Below are 25,480 nucleotides of genomic sequence, written 5' to 3' on the forward strand. Positions count from 1 at the left end.
TTACTACTTGGTAAATTATTCATATATAAAAATTTTAAGTGGATGAAATGTATCTTTAAAAACATGTTGAAGCTGCCAAGTGTGGTTGACACATCTCTGTACTCCCAGGAACTTGGGAGAATGATGCAGGGGAATCTCAGGTTTGAGGCAAACACAGAAACATAGCGAGACACTGTCTCAAGAAAAAAAAAAAGAAAAAAAAAAGAGAAAAGTCCTTGTATGAAGCTCAGTGATTAAGTAGGCTAAGTGGCCCTGGGTTCAATCTCTGGTGTTTAAAAAAAATCATATGAACAAATAGTCTTGTTTTCACATGTCATTGTTTGAATTGTAACATCTTTTGACCAATTTAAGTTTATAAAAATTGTTTTTTTCAACAAGAATTTTTTTCTTTTAAGTGCCTATTTCATATTCCTAGATTCCTAAATTCAAAATTAAATAAATCAGGATACCAGACATTTAGTCTCTTCTTTTACTTTTGTCAAACTATCTACAATAATCATTGGTATTTCAATTTTTAGTTCTAAAGGCTGGTAGAAATTGGCCAGGAGTGAAATAAATTAAATGGCCTGGATAAAAGTGAAGATGATAAAAGTTTCTAGGTAATAATGAAGAAAGAGCATAAATTTTTGAGAAAGAAAAATATTTATGTTAAAATATTATATTAAAATACTATCAAATAGGGAAACAGGATTGGAAGAATGTGGTACTATACAAAAATAAAAATAAATTTTCCTGAAAGTATATTTTTAGAAATCAGAGGGAGTAGGAATGTGATTCAGTGGTAGACAGCTTGGCCTGGGTCTCATACCCAGTGCCAAAGAGAGAAAGCAGCACTAAGACAAGATTAAAATGTATTGAGGAGATTAGTAAAGAAGATAATTGGTTCAAGAAGTGGTCTTGACCTTTTGTCCTTTATGCTAATCCACTGCCCTGCTGAAATCCAATCAGGGTGGTGAACTTTAAGGATTCAAAATAATATTAGAGTTTACTGAAGAAAAAATGTGTTCTCTTCAGAGGCACTTGAGGTTAACTAGACTTTGGAAACATAAAGAGGTTACAGCTGTTATTCTGAGAGCTCAGAAGACACAGAACCCCTGAGCCACTTGGATGAATTTTCCTGCAAGCACTGAAAAGGCCAACTAAAGAGTTTTCAGGTGAGTACCAAGTTCTGGGTAAATAAACTTATAATTTTTTCTTTTTATTTTAATTCAGTTTTCAGAGGGCTTTCTAAATACATGCTGAAGTCTATTAAATAAAAGCCATATAATTATTTCCAGTTCATGACTGAGCTACAGAATTTTAAACCATCATTGTTTTGAGATGTAGAAATTAATATATTTTATTTTATGATCCCTGTGTTCCTAAATGGTGAATTTATGGAGTAAAAAAATTCTTGATGTCTTATACCTTTATTTTGGGAGTGGGATCTAAGCTTAATTGGAAAACATTGAAGAATGTGGAAAATGCTGTTTTCAGGAACTTCAGGTTATGGCTTTGGTCTATGAAGTACCCAATAGCAATCCAGGATATGGTGATGGCTGTGGAAGGATGACATTCATCGGTGAAACAAGGAGATGCAGAACGTGAGAGTGTTTTTAATATTCATTCTAGTTTAGAAGTGAAAATTTTGATGACCTCCAGTCATTCATTGTAAAAGCACAGTGTGTTGGATAACACCAGTTGCCATTTAAACATAGGGTTTTCCTATTTCCAAATGTGGATGATTTTTTTATATCATAAATCTTGTTGGTACCTTGCTCTTACACATTTCCCTAAAATGGTAATTTTACACATCTCTTTTTGAATACAAACACTCAGAATATATTCTATACTATTTTTATTTTTAATAACCATCACTTAAAAATAGCTGGAGGCTTAAAACAAATGTTTATTTTTGCAATTATTATAGTGTAAGTTTTGACCATAAATACAATATACAGGGTTATTTTTTATTTGTTTTTCAACTTTATTGGATTAATTGTTACTTTTAACTCAGCTATGCTCTCTCGTCTATGATTAAGTTTGTTTTTTTTTTCCTAAAAATATTGATGAAGTAGGTATTACACTAGAAAAGACAAGATTGTTAAGAGAAAAGTAGCTACCAGATATGCCATGTGTCTAAGTTCTCTTAGGTAATAGGTGTTCTGCAGTGACTATAGAAAAGGCAAAAGTTTCACTGAGATTTCAATTTAAGAAACAGAAAGCCAAATAAAATCGTGAGTATTATAATTATCATAAAAATGGGCTAACTTGACAGGAGTTTTTCTAAGACATATTTGTTTCCATCTGCAAGGTCCAGAAGCATCTGTCAGTCAATGACATCAGATTCACCTTCCACCCATAGACCACATTTGGAAGCATGTCTGGAGAGTTCATTGTAGTTCATTGGATTATCTTGTTTCATTTTCAGTTTCTTATCTTTAGCATTAGTAATATCTTTGGGCTGCACATAGAAAGTGGCTTCTCACTTAGGCCACTACAGAATGAAAGTCCTTTCCCTTTTAGTTAGTTCTCTAGATTTAGTTCTTTTACTCTGTATTCAGGGGCTTTATGTTATCTGAAGATTTTTGAATGAATAGACCAACATTTGTATTAGTGAGTTCTATTAAAGGTGTCTCTGTTAAGAATTGGCAGAAGCAACCAAGGCTGGAGAGGTAGAGATTTTAAATATTGCAATGCCATATATAAAAAGCAAGCACATATTCCATTTTAGAAGTAGATAATTTTTCATTTGCATTGTTAAGTCTAAACTATTCAAGTAACATAATGTAAGTGAGGTTTGATTTTTTTTCATTAACCCCTAACGAAAAAAAAAGTAACTTTCTCTTTAGAAATAAAGTATCATACATGTTACAGGGCTTCTAGAAATCATTTATCTGCTGAATTGTGAGACTGAATGAATTTGAGCACTTGTTGAGGTGTTTGCACAACTGAGACCTTTTCAGTGGCCCAGGGAGAAATATCAAAATGGCATCCTGTCAGAGATAAGGCCACAGGTCAGAAAAAAACATCCTGAGGTTACTGAAATTGGAGAATAGCATCCAATACAATGACAGAGAAACCTTCAAGACTACCCTGTCACATATGGAAAGGGAAAAAAAAGCTTTTAAGCTTTATTCACAGAACTGTGCAAAAAGCATAAGGGTTAGAGTTTTCTTGAGGAAGTTGCATATATTGAAAGAATTAGTTCTGGAAACCAAAGAATGTGTTAAAATTCCCATGAAATGCAAAAAATATGAGAAACATCCAGATTTTCCCCCCCTACACCTCTGACTACCTATATCTACTTTTAGAAGGAGAAGTGGACCCAGTATTGTGCCCCCTGAGCACAACAACCATGAGTGGACCAAGGTTCTGTCTGAGAAAGAAAAGGAGGTCCCCAAACAAATAAAGTTGAAATATGTTGAAGATTTCCAGAAAGAGAAATGGGAGTTTGATGAAAAACGGGTTCAATTAAAAAAAAAAATCTCCCTGATCTAGCCCAGGAATCTAAGACATCTGATGTCTACATGTGGTACCAAATCTAGGGCCCAAAGAGAAAAGCTATGGTAAGCCTAAGAACATGACCAGGACAGGAGGTCCATAATCCAAGTAGATAAGAATAGACCAGAGGTTCTCATAAACTTGGAGTCTGCAACAAGGCCTTGGAGAGAAGCAGGGGCTGAAGTCTCAATGGAGGGTTTCCCTGGAGCTTTCTCAGATGTCACCATCTATCAACCATCATCCCTCACCAAGATCAAAACAGAACAATGAGGAAAAGTTTGAAGAGGAAGAAAGAAATGACTATTTATATTCGAGCAGTGGAGATGAAGATGCAGATGGTGGATTTTGAGTGTTTAAATTGTTCTTAACTTTAATAATTATTTTCAGAAGATAATGGTGATATTTCCAATTGCTGCACTGCTGCTGCCTTTTTACTACTAAAATTTTTGCATGAATATCCAGAACATTGTTCACCAAAAACACTGATATGACTTTATTCTGATTTTCAAGATAACTATTACTGAATCTTTAATTATGAAAATCATGCTGACATACAATTTAAATAAATTATGACATATGAAGGACATGTCTAAAGTTTTATTATTAATCAATTTGAATATATAGTTTTTACTAACTTGTAAAATACCGTTTCTCAGAGAGTGGCTTTTCTTTATGTAATAGGCAAGGTTTTCCAAAAACAAAACAAAATAAAAGAAACTACAGACAGAGAGATTGCTTAATTATGAGGACCTAGTTCATACAGTCATGGAGATTGAGAAGTCACCTGATCTCCTCTAGGCAAGCTAGAAGCTCTGGAAAGTTGTTACTATAATTCAGTCCAATCTGAAGACCTGAAAACCAGTAGAGTCAGTAGTATAAATCACAGTCCAAGGTGAAAAGAAATAGATGTCTTAGCTCAGGCAGTTTGGCAGGAAATGATAAAACCTTCCATCAATTGCTTTTTGGTCTATGTAGTACCTCAGTGATATGGATGATGTTCACTCATTTGGGGTAGGGAAACTCCTCTACTAACTTCATTGATTCAAGTTGAAACATAAAACTGTCACACTTAGTATTATTAGTAAAGAAATTGAGTTTTGACATGCCTACTGTTAGCTCTTTGTCACATTCCAGAAATGAACCACCTTAATTTTAAAATTATGAGTACAGTTTATGCAATTCTTTCACCTTTCTTTTGTTGATTTTCTTTTGTTTTGACACTTCTTATGAATATTAAGCTTGACACCTCTTATTTTTTACATTTTATAATCTAGATTGGTATTGATTCCCACCCCCAGTAATAAGATTCAAGGGGTATGAAAAATCTGACACGTACTATATATTTACCTAAATCCCAAAGATGTCTCTCACTCTCTACGCTAGAAATTTAAAAGAAAATGTAAAAGGAGAAAGGGAGAAAATTCTCTCACCAGCTGTTCCATACTCAGAGTCTAAATACCTCTTTTACTTTGAAGGAAGTGGGACAAAGAACTGAATGGCAAATATACATGGGTTCCCCTTGGTGCTCTATGTTCACAACACTTAAAATATCAGAGGAGGGGCAAATTCTCCTTATTCCAGTGATAATTGAGTTAAGTCTTAAGGAACTGGTAAATTCAAGAGGATAAAGAGAATACAGAGTTATTTTGGCTCTTATAATTAATTCCTTGGCAATGATACCACACACACACACACACACACACACACACCACACACACACACACACACACACACACACAGGCACACACACACAGTCCACATCCTTTCAATTCTACATTCAGTTTTATCTCCTCTCCTCTTCTCCATCATCACAGTGAATGTGACCTGCTCTCTCAATACACAATCATAAAATGGACCCCAGGAAGGGAATCATAATGCTGACAAACTGCAGTAAAATTTCTTCTCCCTTTTCTAAAAATTCTTTAATATCCACTTAAACAGCAGAGGGCACAAGCAGAAACAAAACTTTATTTATTTTTCACATTGCCATGCTGGTATGTGTCCAGATGCTTGTGGCCAATGGCTATGGCACAGTCAGTCCTTTGGTGCTGATTGCTGCTGATACTCAAATAACAAAAATTACTCAACTTACATATGGGAGGAAGAGACCCCTTCTGACAAAACTTATCTAGAGCATTTTTCCACTCTTATTAGAACAATTTTCTTTATTTTATAAAATGTTCACTCTGACAAATATTGATTAAGCTAGGATTCCACACTTTCTGTTGTGTCAAAATAACGTATCTGGCCAGCAAGAACCCTGTGAATAATTTTTCACTACATTGGCATCATGGTCTTCATTTGCAGTTTAATAAACTTCTGCTATTTATTCCATTTACTTTTTGTCTCAGACCTTTATTCTGGGAATATTTTCTTTCTTCCTGCATTACACTTCTTAAATGTTCTTTAAGAGAATGTCTATTAGAGGTACATGCTTCCTTCCTTGGCTTAAAATTGCACGCATAAAATTGCACTCATTCTTAAGAATTCTTTTGAACTAAGAATGGTGGCACACACCCATAATCCCACAAACCTGGGCCATTGATGCAGTAGGATCATGGGTTAGGGCTCAGCCTCAGCCAATTTAGCAAGACCCTGTATGAAAATACAAATAAAAATGATTGGGAAATACACCCCTGGGTTTAATCCCCAATACCAAATAAAAACTAACCATAGCTGGGCAGAACAGTGGTGCACAAGTGTAATCCCAGCTACTCTTGAGGCTGAGGCAGGAGGAATGTGAGCTTATGTTCACACTGGTCTACTAGAGACAGGGTTTCAAAAAGTATATGGAGAAATATGAATCCATAATCAATTCTGATAGAAATTAAAAATTATACAGTAGGCATAGAAAATAGTTTGATCTTTCATTAAAAATATACATATTTTTTTTCATTAAAAATCTATATACACCATTTCCACTTCAAGGTGTTTACCAAATAAACTGAAAACAGAAACTCAAGCACTTATACATGTATGTTCACAAAAGCACCACTAAACCTAGCAAAAAGTTGAAAAGTATCAAAATGTCCACCAACAGATGCATACATAAACTATGTGAGTTAGAACATATGCATGTAAGGTAGATTATTGTTGACTTATAGAACTTTAAAAAAATCTCAGATAATTTTCTCATGTGTAGTAAAATAAGTTTAGAACATCTTTTCCTTAGTATTCAAAGAATTACTACCTATGGAGCAGAATGATAAATAATCATTGTTTTTTAATTAATGTATAAGCACCTTTCGAATGTAAGGTACTAGTTTGTTACTAAGGGCTTATAGTCACTGTTCTCTAAAAGGATAATGAAAATTGTAAAAATAGATTTACCTTGACTTTCTTGTAAGAAAAGACCAGCAACACTTCACAGAAAAATAGAAAGAAAGAAAGAAAGAAAGAAAGAAAGAAAGAAAGAAAGAAAGAAAGAAAGAAAGAAAGAAAGAAAGAAAGAAAGAAAACAAGGTTGTTGGAAATATTTATTCTCAGTACAAATTATACTGTTGAGGACCAGTCCTAAGGCAGAGCATGTTTGAGGCTAGGAAAATCACCAAGCCTTCTCTCATTGTTTTAATGAACAGACTTTATTTTAAGGAGAGTTATAGATTTACAGGAAAATGAACACCTAGTACCATGTTCCCATATGCCTTCCCTTATTCAGAGTTTCCACTATTTTTTCTTTGTGTATTACTGAGAAACTTTTGATGTAAGCACAAAATGAAAATATTTTGCCAATAGTGATGATATTAAATATTAATGACAAAAATAGTTTAATTATTTACTAAAACACTAATTTTACATTTTTTAAGCATTGACAAAGAATAACGTCAATTTTCACCATGATGGCATCTTACAAAGTAGATTCACCTCACTAGAAGTCCTTGTTCTTACCTCTTTATCATCTTCTACTCCCCCTGATTTTTTGGCAATGTTTAACATTTTTAAGTTTTCCAGAAAGTCATAAATTTAGAATCCCACAAATATGGCATTTCAGACAATATATTTTTTCTGGCAGTATGTATTTATGATGCCTCCATGTGTTTTCATGTTTGATAGTAAATTTTATTTTATTTTAAAATTTTGAATGACCCTCCAGTGTATGAATGTATCACAGTGTTTACATTAATAACAGGTAAATAACTACTGAAGTCTCTCTTAGCTGCTTCCTGTTCTTGGCAATCATGAATGAAGTAGCTGTAGACATTTGTATGTGGGTTTTGTGTGGACATAGTTTTCAATTTCGTTGAATTAATACTAAGAAATATAATTAGTGGGCCATATTAATTGCATATTGTGATTTTTAAGAAGCTACCCAAACTGTCTTCCAGAGTGGCTATCCAATTTTGTTATCCCAACAGCAACATATGAGATTTCTTCTTGTTCCCCATCTTTGCCAGCTCTTGATATTGTCAGTTTTGAAATTTTATAAATTTTTATAGGTGTGTTTAATTTGTAATTCCTTAATGACATATAATATTCAGCCATCTTTTCCTATGCTTTCCAAAGATACTATTTTTTTGGAAACATGTTTATTTTTTTCATTCAAATTTAAAACAATTTTATTAGGGTAATACTAAAATACAATAAACTATACATATATAATTCACACTTTGTCATGATTGGACATACCTATTTACCAGTGTAACAGTGACCATAATCACTGAACATGAATATCAATGGCATCGCCATTTCCACTAGGAAAAATATGAAAATCAAAATTTCCTTCAAGAATCATGCAGATTATTCTTGGTCCCCTATTGCAATTTATACCTCTTACTTCCTCATCCTACCAGGGGAAAAAAGACAAACCAAAACAAAACAAAACAACAACAACAACAACAACATGGACTGACTTTGTATTGTAATACATGATACATTAGATTGTAAATCACACAAATTGATTGTCAGAGCTTTAGTCTGCATAGATGGTGACCTTGGAACACTCAGTCATTCCTCAAACTAAGTGTACTCATCTGTAAGATCAGAAGTCTTCCATTCAGGACTCAAGATACTGGAAAGATAAGGACAAAGTAAATAATGAATCAACAACACTGCCTGACACAGAGAAGGCTCTTGAATTCTGGTATCCAGTGCAACCATTCATGCTTAAGTTTGGTGATGCAGAGTACATTTGGGAGACTATAACTTCATAGTTTCTTTATTTTATTTTATTTGTCATTTTTAGATATGCATGATGACAGAATATAAGCATATTACACATACATGGAGTATGACATTGTATTTAGGATTCTATTTTTGTGGTTCTACATAATGTAGTTACTCTGGTCATGTGTTCAAATACAAGGATAAGGAAGTTATGTCCAATTCCATAGTTAATTTATGTCACCTCTAGCCATAATTGTATAGACTTCAGTGTTTTCAAGATTTTTTTCTTATTGGTGTCATTGAGGTTGAATTATCATAAGAGTGTCCATCAAAAAAGAAGTTAAGTAGTGACCTTTACAATGTGTGGTTTAATTAACAAAATTATCTTCTTTTAAACATTTTAATTACTGAAAATAAATTATGTAATCTGTTAATCAACCACTCACTTACATGCCTTCCAAGCCCCTGGCAACCAACTGTCTCCTTTTTAACTCTATGATTTCCAGTTTTGGATATATAATATAAATGTAGTTATAGCATGGGTAAAATTTCATGTCTGATTTTGTTTACTTTTCATAATATTTTTGAGATTTTGTCTAGATTGTTGCCTGTTTCAGTACTTCATTTTTATGGCAGAGTAATATTCATACATATATATAGATGCTATATAAAGATATATATTTGTTTATATGAATATATCTATATGTACATGTGCTTTCTCAGACATGGATACATATAAATACATAGATATATTTGTTTATCATTCTTGAAGGAAATTTGGATTTTCATATATTTCCTGATAGAAATGGAGATTCCATTGATATTCATGTTCCAGTGTTTGAATATCTGTTTTCAGTGAATTTGGGGATATAGCTAGGAATGAAATTGGTAGGTCATCTGGTAATTCTATGTTTAAACTTTTAGCAATCATCAAATTTATTTCTATACCTACTATACCATTTTATATATTTAACAGAAGTGTGTGTGGCTTCCCATTGTTTTCACATGGTGCCCAACACTTCTATTTTTAAAATAATGAAGGTATTTTCTTGTTCATGAAGTACTCTTTCATATTATTTGTTGGATTTATGTTGTTCAGGTGTTGTTGTAGTATTATTGGAGTACAGAAGTGAACCTTAAGGTTGTCCACCAATGAGATACATCTCCTACCTGTTTTTTTTCACAAAGTCTCACTAAGTACCCAAGGTTCCCAAAAACTTAAAATACTCTTGCAGACTCCTGAGTAGTTTTAATATGAGCATGAACATATTAATAGACAAAAAAGAAGATTTCAATATTCCTCTAATAGAATTTCATTGGAAGAAATATCACGAACTGTAATGCAGGAAGACAAAAAAATAGATCCAATATAAATGTCTAAGATACAAAGTATATAAAAATTATAAAAGTTTATGATATTCAAATGGTGTCAGATATAATAAAAATTAACGCAAATGTTGAAAAACTGATCCAGATACAGAAAAAAATCCATAAGCTACTTGCTAGCTATTTAGATAACTTTGTTCTAATAGAAATTCTGAATACTATATTATTGATTTTTATAAGAGGTAAAATGTTCTGAAATAGAGAATATTATTTTAATAAGAGTGACAAAGTTGCTTTTAATCAGTTTTTCCAGAAGCTGACCTTTTTTATCCATTTAATTTGCATTGTTTTATTAATTGTGTGTCAACATTGATCAGCACCAAAGGACTGAGCATGCCATAACCATTGATCAGAAGCCTTTGAAGACATATCAGGATGAGATAAATTGTCCACACTATGCCTATTAATAGTGAAATGATGGAGTCCAAACAATACTGTGTGTCAAGGCAGATGATGAGCAGCAGAAGGGTGTGAGTGGTTATTTTTTTTCTGAGGAGCTTCATGGAGAAAATATGGAGCTTTGAAAAAAACACAATTGTTGTTTGTTTATGTCTATGAAAGAGAATTATTATGGATCTGCTTGAAAGAAGCATACAGTCTCAAAACTAGTGATCACTGAATGCCATCAGTGCAAGAAAGGGGCTCCTGTGCTTGTAGCTTATGAGCAGAAAGGAAGAGTGGTCAGTGAGAAATAAAAGACCAGGCTAGATTTTATTTGGTGTTTGAATATCTGTTTTCAGTTCATTTGTAAATATAGCTAGGAATGAAATTGGAAGGCCATATGGTAATTCTATATTTAAAATTTTAGCAATCATCAAATTATTTTCTATACCTATTTATACCATCTTATATTCTTAACAGAAGTGTGTATGGTTTCTTATTGATCCTAAAAATCAATAAGAAAACAATTAGCCACAGGATGGTCTTTGTGTATTTTAATTTGAAGCTGGCCAACTAGGAGCCACTGAGGCTGATAGTGATGGCTTAGGGCACACCCAGCATGTGGGTGGTGTAGGTGGAGAGTCCCCTCATGACCTTGGACAGGAAGACAAGCACTTTGCATTTGAACTCACATGAACAGTCCTACACTTCACAAAAGTCTGTTGATACCAAAATTTCCATGATAAGGAGCATGAGGATGTGTGTTAGAACCATGTGGGTGATGGGGAGGTCAGTAAGCCTGGGCTTGGGGCCCACAAAGACAGTGGCAATGTAAAGGCAAAGCAGAAATGTGTCTGCTGAGATTCCAATGCCAGCTTGAGGATAGAAGGTATTTCTTATGGAAATAAAACTGAAATATTTGTTCATCTTTATGGGGATTATTGGAAGGAAAACAGGAGCATTTGATCAAAACAGGATTTTTATTGACATGCTTTCAATCAATCTACTACCCTCCATAATCTCTACAATTATCATTTTCCAAAACAACAGAAAAATTTGAATATAAAGCAGGGTCTTATTCTTGATCTTAATTTCAAGTCAAGAGCTGATGTGGGGTTCTTTCTTTGCTGTTCTACCACAAAGAAAGCCTTTTGCATCCCCAAAAATGAAAGAAAAAAAATTAAATATAAAGTAAGTAAAATGAATTTTAACTCAAACATCCCTCATTCTTCAGAAGAATATTTTTTTTGCTTTAATTTGCTCAGGTCTTACCTTTGTTTTTGAGCCTGTATACACTATGTTTTCCTTTGTATCATAAGTTATATTATTTAATGGTCAGTGTTTGATTCTCAATCTTCCCCGCAGACTTCTTAAAATTAAAGATGGTGTCTTATTTGGGTTGGATCTATAGTAACTGAAATACTTTTGCTTACATTAAAATTATTCACCACAAACTGTGGATTTCATAGTTGGATAAGCAGAAATAGGAATATTAGGCTGGGGTGGTAGCTCAGTGGTAAAGTGCCTGCCTAGCAAGTGTGAGGCACTGGGTTCAATCCTCAGAAGTACATAAAAATAAAATAAAGGTATTGTGTCCATCTACAGCTAAAAATAGTTTTTTAAAAAAAGATATAGGAATCTTCTAGGGAAATAATCCAAACATACCCATTTCCAAGTTTTTTTTATTTTTATTCAAGTGCAGTATTGAAATAGTATACTTTTTTTCCTCCATCCACATGACCTTCATTTAAATCAGATCCTATCAAATTCAGAACCTATCGAATTCAACCTGGCACATTGCAATTAGAATATCCATCACCAATGGAAAAAAAGAAAAAACTGTCTCCCATAAACAAGTTTAAAAAAATGAAAATTTTGTGTTTGTCTGATACTGGAATATTTGTTATATGACATTATTTATGTGACTTTTTTACATCATATTCATTGAGGCACTGAAACACCCAGGGTATTATTTCTTCTTTATAAAATCTGCCCATGTTTTCAAATTTAAAGTCATTCTCCTACCAATGGCTGTATTTAGATAGTTGCAAACCAGTGTGCAAAACATCTCCACTCTTATGATCTAGTTACCATTTTCTTCTTAATCTAAATCAAACAAATTCCTGAAGGTTTTGGTTTATGTACCTTCATGAATAGGTAAATATGACTGGATTGAAACTGCACTTGGAAAATATTTGTTTGAAATAAAAATTAACTCAGAATACCATCAGTCAAGATTTGAATGGAAAATAGAAGAGAAAATAGTTCTCATGAAGAAAGAAAATATAGTTTCTCTAGGTTATTGTAAATTGCTTTTCTTTACTTCAGAAAATTCATTTGAAATTATAATAAATTAATTTTAGTTCTAGAAGCATTTATATATTTAAAATAAACAAGGGGCTGGAGTTATCATTCAGTGATAGCATGCTTCCCTAAGACTTGTGAGGCTCTGGGTTCAATCCTTGGCACAATATTAAAAAAGATTAAAGTTATTAAAAAATAAAATAAAGCATTTTTTATTATTGGGTCTCTTATACATGACAGGAGGATGCACTTTGTTATACTTATACAAGCATGGAATAGAATATATCTCATTCTAATTGGGACCCCACTTTTATTAATTTACTTAATGATGTTATTCACTGTGGTAGATTCATATATGTACCCAGTAAAGTTATGTTCAGTTAATTCTGCTTATTGAAAATTCTCAGAATTTTATAAAATATTTAAATGATTATACATTAGTAAAGAATAACTCTAAAGCTTATAAAACAGCTGGTAGAATAAAAGAATTCTAGAAAATTTTAGGTATCAAAGAAAAAAGTTTTATAATAGAGGGGGAAGTTAGCAATATCCATTTAAATGAGCCTATGTTTGTCTGTGATAACAGCACTCTGTCATATCATGATATGCCACATTTTTTTAATCCATTCATATATGTAAGGGTATATAGTTTGGTTTCATGGTTAAGCTATTGTGAATTATGCTGCTGTAAACATCGATGTGGCTGTGTCCCTACAGTATGCTGTTTTTAAGTCCTTTGGGTATACAACGAGGAGAGGGTTAGCTGGGTCAAATGGTGGTTCCATTCCCAATTTTCCAAGGAATCTCCAAACTGCTTTCCATATTGGCTGCACCACTATGCAGTGTATGAGTGTACTTTTCCCCCACATCCTTACCAATACTTATTCTTGTTTGTCTTCATAATAGCTGCCATTCTGACCCGTGTAAAATGAAATCTTAGAGTGGTTTTGATTTACATTTGTCTAATTGCTAGTAATGATGAGCATTTTTTATATATTTGTTGATTGATTATATATCATCTTCTTAGAAGTCTCTATTGATGTCCTTGTGCCATTTATTGATTGGGTTATTTGTTTTTTGGTGCTTAGCTTTTTGAATTTTTTATGTACCCTAAAGATTAGTGCTCTATCTAATGTGTGAGGGGTAAAGATTTGCTCCCAAGATGTAGGCTCTCTAGTCACCTCACATATTGTTTCTTTTGCTGAGAAGAAACTTTTTAGTTTGAGTCCATCTCATTTATTTATTCTTGATTTTAATTCTTACACCAAAGCAATCTTATTAAGGAAGTTGGTGCCCAATCCCATATAATGGAGATTAGGGCCTACATTTTTTTTTCTGTTAGTCCTTGATTCTCTGGTTTTAGTCCTTGCTCCATTTAGAGTTGAGTCTTGTGTGTGGTGATAGATAGGGATATAATTTCATTTTGTTGAATATGGATCTCCAGTTTTCCCAGCACCATTAGTTGAAGAGGTTCTTTTCTCCAATGCATGTTTTTGGCACATTTGTCTAATATGAGATAATTGTATTCATGTGGGTTTGTATCTGTGTCCCCTATTCTGTACCATTGGTCTACCAGTCTGTTTTGGTGCCAATACCATGCTGTTTTGTTACTATTGCTTTGTAGTATAGTTTATGATATGGTATAGTGATGCCACCTACTTCACTCTTCCTACTGAGGATTGCTTTAGCTATTCTGGGTCTCTTATTTTTTCAGGTGAATTTCATGACAGCTTATACTATTTCTATGAGGAATGTCATTGGTTTTTTGATTGGAATTGCATTAAATCTGTATAGTGCTTTTGGTAGTATGGTTATGTTGATAATATTAATTCTGCTTATCCAAGAGCAAGGTAGAACTTTCCATCTTGAAGTTCTTTTTTTGATTTCTTTCTTTTGGGTTCTGTAATTTTCATTATACAGATCTTTCACCTCTTTATTTAAGTTAATTCCTTTTTTTTCTTTTTAGACTATTGTAAATGTGGTAGTTTTCCTTTTTTCATTTTGTGAGGATTTGTCACTGATATACAGAAATGCCTTTGATTCATAGGTGTTGATATTATATCCAACTACTTTGCTGAATTCATTTACTAGTTCTAGAATTTTTCTGGTAGAACTTTTAGGGTATTCTAGGTATTGAATCATATCATCAGGAAATAATGCTAATTTGAGTTCTTCTTTTCCTATGTGTATCCCTTTAATTTCTTTCATGTGTCAAATTGCTCTAGCCAGTGTTTCAAGAACTATGTTAAATAGAAGTGGTGAAAGAGGGCATCCTCAACTTGGTCTAGGTTTTAGAGGGAATGCCTTCAATTTTTACTCCATTTAGAATGTTAAGATATGTTCCTGTTATCCTTATTTTTTCTAGTTTTTTTAACAGAAAGGGGTGATGTATTTTTTCAATAGATCAATACATTTTTCAAATGCTTTTTCTGCATCTATTGAGATGATCATATGATTCTTACATTGAAATCTGTTGATGTGATGAATTACATTTTTTGATTTCCATATGTTGAATCAACCTTGCATCCCTCTACTGGTTTTCATCATTGTTTTGCATTTCCTCTTCTTGGAATATTTAGTTGAGAATGTTGTGTTGGGAAGGCTTTCTAGTTGTAAATTCTTTTAAGTTTTGTTTATCCTAGAAGGATTTTATTTCATGAACAAATCTAAAGCTTAGTTTTGCTGGATATAAGATTCTTGGTTGGCATCCATTTTCTTTCAGAGCTCTGTATTTATTGTTCCACGATCACTTGGCTTTGATGACTGGGTTGAAAAATCTGCTGAGATACGAATTGATCTCCCCATATATGTGATGTGCTTCCTCTCTGTTGCAGCTTTTAAGATTCTATCCTTATTCTGTATGCTAGGTATTTTCATTATAATGTGCCTTGATGTATATCTGTTGTAATTTTGTACATTTGGTGTCCTGTAAGCCTCTTGAATTTGGTTTTCCAATCCATTCTTCATGATTGGGAAATTTTCTGACATTATCTCATTGAAGAGATTGTGTATTCCTTTGGTTTGAAACTCTGTACCTTCCTCTATCCCAATAACTCTTAGATTTTGTCATTTGATGCTGTCCCATAATTCTTGTATGTTCTGTTCATGGTTTCTTACTATCTTCACTGTGTGATCAACATTATTTTCCATATCATATACTCTGTCTTCATTATTGGACATTCTTTCTTCCAAGTGATATCTTGTCTGTTGGTTATGCTTTCTATTGGGTTTTTATTCAATTTATTGTATCCTTCATTTCAAGGATTTCTGACTTTTTTTTTTCAGAGTCTCTATCTCTCTCTTGAAGTAATGTTTTGCTTCTTATATTTGCTCTCTTATCTCTTTGTTGGAATGATCAATTTTTCCCTGTATTTGCTCATTGAGTTCATTGTTTAATTCACAGATTATTTTAATTATAAACCTTCTGAACTCTTTCTCTGACATTTTATCAACTTTGCTGTCCATTGGTTCTGTTATTATAGTATCCTGGTTTGTTTGGGGCACTTTCCTCCTGTGTTTGTTTTATGTTATCTATGTATCTTCCTTTCTTGCAGTGTGGATCTGAAATATTACAGTTTCTTCCCTATATTCTTGTAGTACCTGTGTAGATTGTCTGTACCTCATCTTGATGTTAGGCTTCCAGACCATGCTGGTGTCTCTCAATGCATGATACTGCATCTAAAGTTGGTGGTAATAGCTGAGGTAACTTGAGATAATAATTAAGGTGCCCCAATATGGAAGTAATCTATTACAGAGCTGGGGATAAAAGGGTGGGCCTCACACTCCCTTTGGGATGCCTGCTCTGAGATGTAACTGCTTCTAGGCCCTGTCTGCTGCCAAAAATTTTAGGGGCTACTGTGTTGAGAAGGCTATGGCTATAACTGTAGTGTCCTAAGATGGAAGTGCATTAAGCTTAGGCTCCCAGGTCTGGAGGGGATGAACTCAGAACTACCCTGGACCTCAGTTCTGCATAAGTCAGTGTAGACCAATCTGGGCCATGCCTGGCCTCCCACAATAGTCTGCTGGCCAGAAGAGATGGTCCTGTGCCTGAGGCTGGGATCTGGTGGGTACCTGCTGGTTGAGAAGTGGACCTGGGCCTACTGTGAGCCTGGGTCCTACACAGTCTGGTGTGGGTGGATTTGGGGCACCTGGCAGACCTCCCACAATAGTCTGCTGGCTGGAAGTGGCTGTCCTCTGCCAGAGACTAGACGCTGGTGAGTGTCTGCCTTGCAAGTGGAGGGCCTACTGTCTAGATTTTCTTATTGCCTCTGATGAAGCAAACATTTTTAAATGCCCACTTATGACTTTTGTCCTCTACTTGATTTTTGTGGCCTCTGAAATCCACAATAATAGTAAAGAAAAAAATTTTAGAAATTTGCCACCATTATATCAAAGAACTCCTAAACTCAGTTTATAGACTTCCTTCTCAAAACAAAGTGATGAGTAAGAAAATTCCATATGAATATGCTGTAATTCTCAGTGCAGCTCATTGCCATTTGGAAGGTTAGTATCAATTTGAGGGATATACTATGAAATGTGTAAGGATACTTATGAAGGATTGGGTTTGTTTGTTTGTCTTTGTTTTCAAATTGTTAGTCCATTTTCTATCTGTTTCAGAATTTCAAATGCTTTTGAAATGAGATGTCAAAGAAAGTTAAACTTCATAATTTATTTTTCCACCTGTGAAAGTGCATGGATCACCCATATTTGTTTGAAGGTGAAGCAGTGTCCTTTTTTCCAACATTATTTTTAATAGTACTTCTATACTATTTTCAATAGTAATTCTGTAACCAAAATCATAGCAGAATTATTCAAAAGAACTACCTGTATTTACTGTGCCTATTTTGCTTATTATCACTTTCTCTATATTGTTGGTATCTAATGTTATTTATATTCAGATTTCTTCATATATCCTGTAATATCCCTTATGGCTATGTTTTTTCCTTTTCTTTCTTAATCCATGATCCAGTCACAGATTCTGTATTGCATTTTTCATGTCTCTAATTTTCTACTATCTAGAAATGTTTTTAGCCTTTTTTGAGGGCAAGGAGCTGTTGTGTCTTTCATGATATTGAGAGTTATGGAGAATAAAAATGGTAGTTTTACAGAATTTGTCACAATATGGATTGATCTGACTCTTCATGATTAGATTTTTTTATCTTGAACCCACCAGACACTACCAAGTTCACCAGTGATTTCTGTGATGCCCTGTTGGGAATACAAATCAAGTCAAGATGGCGCCTGGCAGTTTGCCAGGAGGAGTGGTTTGTGAAGCTATGCCAGCGAGCCATTAAGATGATGAGGATTCCTTATTGACTAACTGCTGTATCTAGATGATGTTAATTGAGTCAAGCTGTGTGTAATTAGGTATAAGAACCTCTGCTGTCCCTCAGAGAGGCTGTTCCACTACCTTGGGAGTCTGCTACTTTGGGTTCTCACTCAGTTCATGCTGAGTTAACTCACAATAAAGTAGTTCCCGTTTCAACCTTCAAGTTGCTTGTCACCGCCCAGTTATTTACTCAGCCAGACTGCGGCATATGGTGGCCATATTGGGAATCTTCAGGACGTTTGGGAGCATGTGACAAGGTAAAAGGATGGGTGACCATTTCAGGAAGCAGTGTGTTCTTGTTTTGTTTTGCTTCATTTTATTTTTGAGCTGCCTGTCCCTGAAAATAAATAGGATGGGAGAAAAGCTGCTAAAAGGCACAAGTGTGGCCACACCCACAGTGATGTCTGCCTGCCTCGGCAGCAAGCCCTGGGATGCCATCGTGTTGTCTGCCATCGCGAGTGCCATGCTGGGGTGGGGCTCACATTGCAGGAGAAGAGATAAGGCAAGAGGACAGATGGACATTTAAAGAGAACAGAAAAATTGAATTTTTGTTTTGTTTTGTCTCAGTTTTGTTTTGCATTATCTTAGTGAGCAGTATCTTTGTCAAGGAAATATGGGATTAAAAATTAGTAAGAACCAACTGAAAAGGTGGTAAGTAAATTGCTAAGGGAAGGAGACATCTCAGTAAAATCAAGAACAGTTAGGGCATATGGTAAGATGATACAAAAATGTAGCTCATGTTCATTAAAGAGGGGTTGTTGGATATATCACAATGGAACCATCATGGTGAAGATTTATAAAGAATAGAAAAGGAAAGCCCAGGAACTATGCCAGTTGGCACATTGCCATTATGTACATTGATAAGATCTTGTTTGCTTAGTCAAGGAGAAGACATTTTAGATCAAGTAAAACAGAAAGTCTCTGGAGTTAGTCTGACAGGGGAAGAAAGTTTAGAGGAGAAAGGGCTATCAGGGGAAAAGTTACAATGGGAGGTTGCTACTAACCCCTTTCTATCACCAGAGGGCATAAGTATTCAACCAACGGCTCCACCTATGTATACAGAGACAGCATGTGCTGGGTGGCCCTTAACCCCCATAGTTGATAGATGGGATCCTGAGACAGGACCTCGAAGATTGGCATGCCCTGTATTTGAGGAGGCAGGAGGGCAGCTAATTCACCATGCCTTAGATTTCAAAACTATGAAGCAGCTGAAAGAGGCTGTAACAACCTATGGTCCTTAAGCCCCTTTCACTGTTAAGTATGGTTGAGTCCATTACCAATTTGAATATGATGCCAGCAGATTGGGCTAGCATGTGCAAAGCTGTGCTAAATGGAGGACAATATTTACTATGGAAGGTTGTCAATCAGGAATTTTGTGTGGAGATGGCTAAGCGAAATGCAGTAGCCAATTATCCTCAGAGAAATCTAGATATGTTGCTAGGAGAGGGACCTTATGAGGGTCAGCAGCAACAAATTGGATATGATCCTGCCATATACTCACAAATTGCTTCAGCTGCAGTTAAGGCATGGAAAACTTTACAAGGACATGGAGATTTACAAGGTTAATTATCTAAGGTAATACAAGGAACTAATGAACTTTTTTTTAAGGGTTTTCTTTTTTTTAGAGAGAGAGAGAGAGAATTTTTTAATATTTATTTTTCAGTTATTGGCAGACACAACATCTTTGTTTGTATGTGGTGCTGAGGATCAAACCTGTGCCACACGCATGCTGGGCAAGCACGCTACCACTTGAGCCACATCCCCAGCCCAAACTAATGAACCTTACACCGAATTTGTAGATAGGCTTATACAGAATTCGAGGACAAAAAAGATAACTCAATCAGGGATTCCCCAATTGTCTGCTTTACCAAAAACTTTGTATGTTTTAGCTATAGATATTAAAGACTGTTTCTTTTCAATTCCAATTCATCCTGAGGATAGTTCATGTTTTGCATTTACTGTCCCTGCACTGAATCATGAAGGTCCTGATAAGAGATATGAATGGAAAGTACTCCCTCAAGATATGGCTAACAGCCCAACTATGTGTCAAATTTATGTGAACAAAGCAATCCAGCCACTTAGAAATCAAAATCCTGAACTACAAATATTTCACTATATGGATGATGTATTATTAGTACACAAAGATAAAAACACTTTGCTAGAATGTTATGCCACACTTACAAACTTATTAAAAAATTATAATCTAGAGATAGCAATAGATAAAGTACAATTAAATTTTCCATTTCATTATTTAGGAGCTTTATTATCCTTGACCATGGTCCATCCACTAAAAATTCAAATACGAGTAGATCAACTTAAATCACTTAATGACTTTCAAAAGTTGTTAGGAGACATATATTGGATAAGGCCTTATCTAGGCATACCAACAGAAGAGTTGGGACCTTTTTTTGATATCCTAAAAAGTCCATCAGATCCAAATTCACCCCACATGTTAATGCCTGAAACAAAAAAGACATTGAAACTCATTGAAACATATATGGAAAATATGCATTTGGATAGAATTGATATAAGTTTGCCTTTATTATTTATTGTACTACCAACAAAAAGTATTCCTACAGGAGTATTTTGGCAAGAAGGTCCATTATTATGGATACATTTATCTTATTCTCCTAACACAATTCTTACTAGGTATCCTATGACTGTAGGACGATTAATACTCAAAGGAATAAAAGTATCGAAGTGAGTGTTTGGAATTTCTCCAATAAAATTATCACTCCATATACTATGGATCAAATTAATGAGTTAGCAATGAGTTAAATACTTGGGCAATAATTATGTCCAAATTTATTTGTTCATTTGATAACCACTTACCATCCAATCCTTTGTTATCTTTTTGGTCCTCGAATCCTGTAGTTTTTCCAAAAATGACAAAAAAAAACACCTATCATGAATGCTCCAAATATATTCACTGATGGGTCAAATAATGGTACAGCAGCAGTAATTACCCCTGATAAGGCTTTTACATTTTTAGTACTCGAAAAATCAGAGCTTAATGCAGTATCACAAGATTTTGTGATGTTTAAAGATTACGTATTTAATTTATTTTCTGACAGTTTGTATATAGTTAATGCTATAAATTCCCTTGAAAATGCTGGTAGGATTTCCTGTTCCTCTACTGTTTTCTCTGTTTTCTGCTATGCAAATTTTAATCTGGGACAGAAAAGATCCATTCTTTATAGGACATATCAGGGCACATACAGGATTGCCTGGAACCCTTAGTTTGGACAATGATTTAGCAGATAAAACCACACATGACATACATATTTTTTCTATACTAGAAGAAGCTAAAAATTTTCACAAATCCTTCCATATCAATTCTAATACCTTGCAAAAGCATTTTAGAATAACTAAGGAACAAGCTAGACATATAATAAAACAATGTCAAAATTGTGTGACCTTTTTACCACAAGTTAATCTTGGAATTAATTCTAGAGGACTAATATCTAATCATATTTGGCAGATGGACATCACACATTTGCCAGAATTTGGAAAATTAAAATATTTGCATGTTACAGTTGATACTTCTTTCGGATACTTAATGGACTCCCTTGATACCAGAGAAAAAACTAAAGATATTATATCTCATTGTTTACAAAATTTTGCCACTGTGGGCATTCCAAAACAGTTAAAAACAGATAATGGCCCAGGTTATACTTCTACTTCTTTCAAGCAATTTTGCTCATCATTTGGCATTACTCACATAACAGGAATCCCGTATAATCCACAGGGACAAGGCATAGTTGAAAGAGCTCATCAAACTATTAAAATGTACTTATTAAAACAAAAAGAGGGAATTGGGAAGGGGTATATATCCCCCAAAGATAAACTTAAAATAGCCCTTTTTACTCTAAACTTTTTAAATTTGGATTCATCAAGTCTTAGTGCTGCGGAAAAGCACATGTGTCCAAAAAAATGTACATAAGCCAAAGGTACTTTGGAAGGATATTCTAACTGGACAATGAAAAGGTCCTGACCCAGTGATTGTCTGGAGTCGGAAGTCTGTGAATTTCCACAGGGAGAACATCAGCCAATTTGGATTCCAGAGAGACTAACTAAAGTGATTTCTACAGACCAAAAAGAAGATGATTTGGCTTAAATCCAGAAGAGCTGATATCCAGAACTCCAGTTTAGCTATCCTTATATCTGCAATAATGGTTCTCCTACACCTGGAGGCTAATGAATAATAAGCACCATTAAGGCCTATTTCAAATCTAAAAATCCTTGTGCCTTACTTTGGGAATACCTTCAAACCCATATGCAAGTTACAGGAAGAAGGATGGATGTCAAAAGAAGAGTCAAAACCAGGTGGTACCAGGATGCTTTTTTCTATTTAATTTTTTGAGCTCATACAGACCTAGGTTAATGTTTTTCTCATCAGTTTTATTTTTTAATCAACTGTGGAGTTTTTAAATATTGCAATGGAGATTTCAACTGTGAAAAGCTACAAGGCCTTTACTATTGTGTTATGTGTGCACACTTGTGTTATGTGTTGTATATCTGTATGTGCGTATGTCCATATATAAGGAGCACTCATGAAAAAATTGGATCCAAATATCTTTTATTCATGTGATTTGAACAGTTTAATTTAAATTGGGTATTGTTTTAATATGTGAACAAAAAAGGAGGTTAACAGATCTGTTTACTTTCACCTTTCCTTTTCATTATGTCTAATAATTCTGTTCAGAATAATGTACTGAATTGTTGAGAAAATTTTTTTCATAGTGCCTGCTGGAGTGCTGCACAATTTTCTTTAGCCATTATTGCCAGAATTCCTACCTTAAGACAAAAATAGAAGAATTTCCAGTATTCTGAAAAACCAAATGATACTTCGGAATTACAGCTACCATCATCACAGCTGTTGCTGTTTCTGCTGCTACTACTACAGCACCTGCGACAGCTATCACACTAACTGTACAATCTGTTGCATCAATATTTACTTCAAGAAGAAATAGACATATTAATAGATTCCTTTGCTTTAATCTGCTTGTGGAACTTACCTGGACTGTGTATCACTTATATGCGTTATGAACTGATACAACAAATTGTAATAGTACCAGGGTATCTTTGCTGACATTGTCATCTGTGGTACGGTTTTTCCAGGGGTTTCTCACTTGGAGCAGTCAATGGCTTGGTATTATGGCATTTTGTATCCTCCTCTTTCTGCTTGTGGCAGGTTGTTTATGGTGTTTGTGTAAAAACCACTATGGTCATTATCCACAAATATGGCTAAGTGTGTTGGGCCGGAAGTCAAAGATGGGTAATATCCAATTACAATGGTACAAACCTAAGATAGGAGACTGACAATTTGAGGTCAGACCATCCAATGACGGGTAAGAACCATATGTAGTATTGGACAACCTAAAACAGGCATGGTCCCTGAACCACATACTTGTTGTTTAATAAAACAAAAGGGAGGAGATGTTGGGGATGCAAGTCAAGTCAAGATGGCACCTGGCAGTTTGCCAGGAGGAGTGGTTTGTGAAGCTACGCCAGTGAGCCATTAAGATGATGAGGATTCCTTATTGACTGACTGCTGTATCTAGATGGATGATGTTAATTGAGTCAAGCTGTGTGTAATTAGTTAGGTATATAAACCTCTGCTGTCCCTCAGAGAGGTGATTCCGCTACCTTAGGAGCCTGCTACTTTGGGTTCTCGCTCAGTTTCTGCTGAGTTCACTTGCAATAAAGTAGTTCCCATTTCAACCTTCAAGTTGCTTGTCACCTCCCGGTTATTTACCCAGCCGGACTGTGGCAATGCCCAGTGATAGTCAATTCACAATTCAGTTAACCTCTCAGAAACCCCTTTACACAGTAGATCACGTCTTCTTGAACTACTCTTCACTCAGCTTCTGGGGTAGCAGTTTTTCCTGCTTTTCCTCCTGCCTGTATGCTCCTTCTCAGTGTTCTTTGCTGCTTTCCGCTCATCGCATTGACTTCTGTATATAACATTCTAAGCACTGCTTTCATTTTCCACCTTACAAATTTGATGTGTAGTGTTTTCATTTGCATTCAAATTGGGGCTTTTAGATACACTCTGATAGAGAATTTTGTGGTGATGGAGGCTCTAGTATACAAAGAATGCAAATGATTTGCCAAGTAGCATTACAACAGAATCTTAATCAGATCCACATTACAACTTTTTAAAGTTTTTTAAAGAGAAGAGGCATTAGGAATGTAGATTGTTTTTAAGGAAACCTTCCAGAATATTCTGACTGCCCTCCTATACCTTGAGAATCCCTTTTATACACACTGAAACATACTTCTTGTTTATTTATCTAGAGTGAGAACCTTAGGATTTCATTTTTGCATCTTCTTGACCTTTAGAATCTCCCTGTGCCTCAGTTTCCTAAAGACTGGTTTTATTTCTTAGGTAAGTATGTATTAGGCTTTTGGGATGTGCCAGGCTCTGCAATTGGTGTTATGCAGCACCAAAATAGCCATGCAAGCAAATAAGTATAAAATGCCTCAAATAGATGAGACTGAGGGACATAATGCATTAGAAAGAACTTGGGCTCTCTCTCTATTATTGCCTAAAGATTGGCTTTTCTATTCAAGTACTTTGCCCTTACTCAAGGCACATGATTAACAATGGGCTCTTTCTTTTCCAGGTGTAGAGCCAAAGCCTTTTGTAGTTGGAGACCACTTAATTGATGCTAGTGGGAAATTTCACCTGCTGGATAAGCTGCTGGCATTCCTGCATTCGAGGTAGGTAATTGGTTTACATGTAGTGCTCTGAGATAGTGACTGGTTAAAACCTGAATAATGAGGAACTTACTGATTTCTTGAGACTGAAAGAAGTTTTTCATTTACAAGACTCTAATTTAGAGTCTACTTTATCTGCAAGCCTACACCCAACCTTGTTCCATCTCATCTCACCCTACTCCTCCACCAGTATACTTTCTTCCTGAATTCCAACAGCATTTAGGATATCACTCCAGGACTTGGCAAGCATTTCTTAATCTGCTACCTGGTTAATTAGTGTGCATTCACCTCAGCAGTCCAACTATATTGTTTGGATCCACAGAATAAGCCAACATTGAGCATTTATTTCATAATTGCCTGCTGGTACCTTGTGTTGAATTGACACATAGTAAAGACTCAGCAAACATTGGTTCTTGTTAATGTGTGGGATTTGATTTAAACTCAAAGGGAACTTGTGATACTCTTTCCCAGAAATGCAAGTTAGGTATCAGAAAACCAGGTTTGGTTAATGTTCAGCAACCTGGTATCCAGCATGTACATCTTCATCACCACAGGAAAGAGGGGGTCTAAGAAAAGACCATATTCTCAAGAATTTCAATATTTTACCTTTAGGATGACCTAAAGGTGTGGCATGAACTAACCTAGTCTTATTATATTGCATTGCCTTTTAGAGATGCAAAGAACTCTTAATTATCTTCCATAAAGTTTTTATATCACACTCAATGCTTTTTCCAACAATTTAGGGCTAGAGTCTGGCAGCAGTTCTCCCTA

At 34.8% G+C, this 25,480-nt stretch overlaps 1 long non-coding RNA gene across 1 annotated transcript in view; it reads left to right on the forward strand.

Moving 5' to 3' along the window:
* The first annotated feature begins 944 nt into the window (after positions 1 to 944).
* Positions 945 to 25,480, forward strand: part of LOC144367752 (uncharacterized) — a 30,095-nt gene continuing 5,559 nt past the window's right edge. Inside the window, exons 1-3 of the long non-coding RNA XR_013427267.1 lie at positions 945 to 1,154; positions 1,477 to 1,583; positions 24,616 to 24,712. This is a non-coding gene — a long non-coding RNA (uncharacterized LOC144367752). The remainder of the gene's footprint in view (positions 1,155 to 1,476; positions 1,584 to 24,615; positions 24,713 to 25,480) is intronic.

This window comes from Ictidomys tridecemlineatus, chromosome 11, assembly GCF_052094955.1.
Source record: "Ictidomys tridecemlineatus isolate mIctTri1 chromosome 11, mIctTri1.hap1, whole genome shotgun sequence".
Classification (NCBI taxonomy): domain Eukaryota; kingdom Metazoa; phylum Chordata; class Mammalia; order Rodentia; family Sciuridae; genus Ictidomys; species Ictidomys tridecemlineatus.